The sequence below is a fragment of the Aplysia californica genome, unplaced genomic scaffold (assembly GCF_000002075.1).
Source record: "Aplysia californica isolate F4 #8 unplaced genomic scaffold, AplCal3.0 scaffold00536, whole genome shotgun sequence".
NCBI classification, from domain to species: domain Eukaryota; kingdom Metazoa; phylum Mollusca; class Gastropoda; order Aplysiida; family Aplysiidae; genus Aplysia; species Aplysia californica.
In genome coordinates, this window is record NW_004797806.1 from 97,243 (window position 1) to 102,017 (window position 4,775).

Consider the following 4,775-nt stretch of genomic DNA (forward strand, 5'->3'; position numbering starts at 1 on the left):
CCCCCCCCCCTCTCAACGTGCGTTGTCGATCTGGAAACCCTGTTTACTAAAGGGAAAACACACCCATAGTAAGTTCGTTTGGAGTAGAGAACAATTGGTGGGTGGTCCCATGTAGAATACCACGACAAAAAAGTGTAGGCCCAATTGTGTGATGGCGAAGTATTGAATCTTTTATTATGATTGACTGTAAATGTGTTAAATTCCCACCAACATTGTTGAGGCAATTTATGAGGCAGGCTGCTACGATACTGTCTGCTAGTGCCAAACCAGGCTGAATGGGATACAATATCCCAGCAGACAGAGGAGATACTCAATTAAATGACTTTTCTATGGTGGAATCGAATTCACGCCTTTTGCGTGTTATGGTGAAGAGCTTAACTATTAAACCACAGACGCAAGCGCACATTATTCAGAAATAAGGAATGGAAACATGCATTGAAATGATATCCATTTAATGGAATAGTAGAAAATACGGAGCGTCATCGGTAAGTGTGAAGTACGTTCTGGGACATTTGAAAATACTAGACAAGGTTGCTCATGTGGTATGAGTGTGGCGATGAAGATCTCCATCATCAAGTTTCAGATATGAAACTGACATCGGCCGTCATTGTTCTCCATTCATTTCTTTGGTTGGATGCTCTAAAAACAACAACTTTATTACCCTGACCTTGCCCCGTCATCCATCTGTCAGGTTTTCCGAGTTAGTTGCCCTGGGTCTATCCCTTCCTCGTATCTATTTTTCCAGTGACCAGTGAGTGAGAGCAAGATGTTCAATGTCTTTTTGTCGATTGAAGTGTCCCAGAAACGGTATTTTTCTCTTCCTAATTGTTGTTAATAGTGAACGGCCCACTTGGGTTTCTTTCAGTACTGCAATGTACCTCATTTGTTTTCTTTTCCTTCCACGAAGCTCTCAACGGTGGTGATGATAGCGGTGATGATAACGATGGTGGTAGTGGAGGTGTTGCTGATGGTAGTGATGATAGTGTACAAGAAGACGGTACATGTAGTGAGGTAGCTATGTTGCAGATGTTTTTTTGCTTTTTAACGTCTTCTTATCATAGAAGAATGTGGACGAAGTGGCGATTTCAAGTCAAATTCGTTCAAACCAAAGGTGGGTCGTATTCGCTGCTTGTTTTTTTTTTTCTCACAACAGGGGTATGTGACACGTTAGAAAAAAAATATTAGGAATTGAAGGTAACAATTAACTCTTTAAACACGTAACGGGCGCATATATGTCCAAACAGCAGACGACACAAGGGTGCGATAATGCTGCCGCACATTTTGAACTATCATAAACAAATCAGAAACTTGCAAATGTTTCATAGTTGGCAGGTTGTTGCCTGCCTTTTTAAATTTCATTTAAAGACAACAGAATTGAAAGAAAAAACATGTACGAATAACAGTTATGCTTCCTTTTTTTCTAAGTGCCCCAAATCATCTTGCGGTGTATACGATCTGTGACAAGGGTTCTTTTTCTGAAGGGAGTTAATTTAAGTGATGCAATTTTTGAATATATTTAAAATAAAGTCTGCCTCGTTACCGGTTGACCTGCTTTATGGGGTTCAAGGCGAGATGATTCCTCCAAATTAACAATCCAAAACCCCGAGAAAATGAAGAATTAAAAAAATGTATGTTTTACAGGTATATATTATTATTATACAATAATGCCTACCATACTCCCCCTCCCCTTTATCTAAACGGTAACAGGTAGGCTTTGTTGTCGAATACCTTGCCTACATTGCTTGCGACGCTTCTTTGTATGCATGTATTTAACAATAAAATGGCTTAAGGCCAGCTTACATGTCTAAACCCCCGTGCTCTGATTGATTTATTACGGATTTAATTCTCCTAGATCTTTGCAAATTGGCCTGAAATAACGTCTGTGATTGGTGAAAATCCCTTCAATGTGTGCGTCTTAGGCGATACGTGAAGCTCGTACCAGGTTTTCACCGGTAACACGTTGTGGCATGCACTCCAGTGGAATAAAAGGAAACGTGTTGCAAACATGTGTTGCTCATGAAATTTTAAAAACGTGGGCTTCAGGGAAATATTGACAAAAATTAATATTGATTAAAGGAAACCTGTTCCAAACACATTTTGAAAAGGTAGTGGTGTAGTAGCGAGACAAGCCTGTATTGACGGACGGGCTCTCGTGGTCTAGAAGTTACGGTATTTGCCTCTCATTCAATAGGCCCTGGGTTCGAATCTGGACAGCAACGGGAAAAATTCTTCTCTAAAATTTTCTCCTTTCCTGCTCTCTAACAATGTTCTGTCGTCTGCTTTCATCTCCACTTTCTGTCCCCATCCCTGCACATCCTTAGCCCCCTCCTCTTGACTCACTCTTTTAGTAGCCTTTCTATTGCTACTCCTTGGCTCCTTCATACTGCTGTCTTTCAGCCACACCCGTGATCTTACAGTAGGTAGGATCTAACACCCAGCCTTCTCGGATGAGGGCAAACTATTTCGGAGGTCTCGCGTGCAAGTTGCGCACGTTAAAGATCCCTTGGTGGTCCAAAATCGATAAGGGTAGCTTAGGCCGTCAACCGGGCAAAATTCAAAATCTATTCCTACCCAACTAACAATGCGTAATTTGTCCTGCACGCTCATATGACCTTATGCAATTGCGAGCGTCGTAAAACATTTATCTAAACAACAACAACCCCCCCCCAAAAAAACAACAACAACAACAACAACAACAACAACCACCCAACAACAAACAACAGCAAAACAAAACTGTATTGTTTTCCAACTGTAGGAGAATCCTAATTTGCTGAATCCTTGTAAGCGAAAAGTTTACAGAGGGCCACTTTAAGAGTATACGTTTTGTTTCCGCATACTGTACTTAGATTTCTTGATTTTGTTTGATAATAGTTCGTTCGTCAATTTCTGACTATGACCAATGCATCTGCACTTGAGAATATTCATTCCTTTACGAAATGGAAGAAATATAGATCAAGATGACCTTTGGCTTCTGCTATGGCCAATAAGACCAGTTCTGGCAGGGGGCTGTCGTAGTCTAGAGATTACGGTGTTCGCCTCCCATTCATTAGGTCCCGGGCTGCAAGCCTGACAGCGACGGAAAATTTTCTTCTCTAAAAAATTCTCCTCTCTGGCTCTCTAACCATGTTCTGTCTCCATTATCTGCCCCCTCCTCTTTGGTCCCTCCCCTTTGCCTCCTCCTGTGGGCTCCTCACTCTTTCTGCAGCTTTGCTACCTCCCTTCTCGGCTCCTTCTTGCTGCTGTCGCGCACGCCCATATGACCTTATGCAGTTGCGAGTGCTGTAAAATACTTACCAATACAAACAAAACTTCTGGCAGTCAGGAGTTTGTCCCATTTTGTGCATTTAAATGCTCCATTTCAATTTGTGGATGTGCGCAGATTGCGGGCTTCTCTTTCGGCTCCAGCATTTCTAGTTTGTGAAGCCTCAGATGACTCGCCGCCCTCTGTAATTGTTGCTATCCTACTGGGTCTGTCAGGAGCTATGCTCTCCCATGTCAAGGACGTGTTTGATTATCCTGGCCAATTTCGGTGATAATTGTGCTACAAAGTAAATACCCTTGTCTGTAGCATGACTTGTATGTTGACATTGTCTGGCCAGCAGTGTAGCCACTCGGTGCGGTTGGTTGGAGGGCGCCACTGGTAGGTCCTACTTCTTTACGTTCCTTCTGCTGTTCCTGTCGGTTTGTCTTACTTTTTTCCTGCACTAAATGACTATAACTGTTTCGATGTGCTTCTCTTTAGCCAAATAAGCAGCCACTCGGCACCATGATAACCAGCGCAAGCAAAGGACAGCCTATGGATTTGAACGACTGAAACACAGAAAAGTAAACGGGAGACCACATCAGAGCCATTCAGAGCACCCTCCGCTTTCCGTTTATGGCTGATTGGACCCTTGAACAGCTCTTTGCCAAAAGCAGAGGCCAAGAATCGTTCCTCAAACAATTTGATATTTGATCGTCTTTTCTCTTGTCACTTGTCAAACACGTTTTAATTTTGCTGAGCCAACGATGTACCCAATGTAAGACGAGGATGCTCTTGGAAATTATATATATCATGTAAAACCTGAATAGCATGACTCCCTGTCTGGGTGTTCCATTAGCTCAATTGGTATCATACTAGACTACAGAGTGGATGGCCCTGGTTCGAATCCCAGACTGAGTGTGCTTGGACTCCAGTCGTTTTGTGGCATGGAGCTTTCAAGGTTTTTCAATCCATTTGGCCGGGTGTAATCGGAGACGGGCGCCTCTTGAACCACACGATATTGCTGATGTTTGTCTGACTATATGTCCGTCTGTCCGTCTGTCCGTCCGCCCGTCCGTCCGTCCGTCCGTCCGTCCGTCTGTCCGTCCGTCTGTCCGTCTGTCTGTCTGTCTGTCTCCTTTCCCTGTCGTATTGGCTCTTTTAAAACACGATAAAGTGGGCGAGTGCATGCGCGCTTAAACTCACACGCATAATATACGTACACATAAACATACTAACACACTCACATTAAATGTATACACACATAAACTCTCACAAAGTTTAGTGCCCCCCCCCCCCACACACACACACTTCCGCATGTTTACTACACGCTACACGTATGTGTATGTTTATTTATAGGTCACCTGCCACGAGGAAAAAACCCTAACGTAGCTCTACAATAACCCAGACCGTCCGACATAGGCTAAGAATAACAAACAGCACTGCCATAATAATATGACAAGCCGCGAACAAAAACAACACGCCGCGTCTTCTGGAATGACCCTTCTCTTCCCCCCCCCTCTCCCTCCCTCTC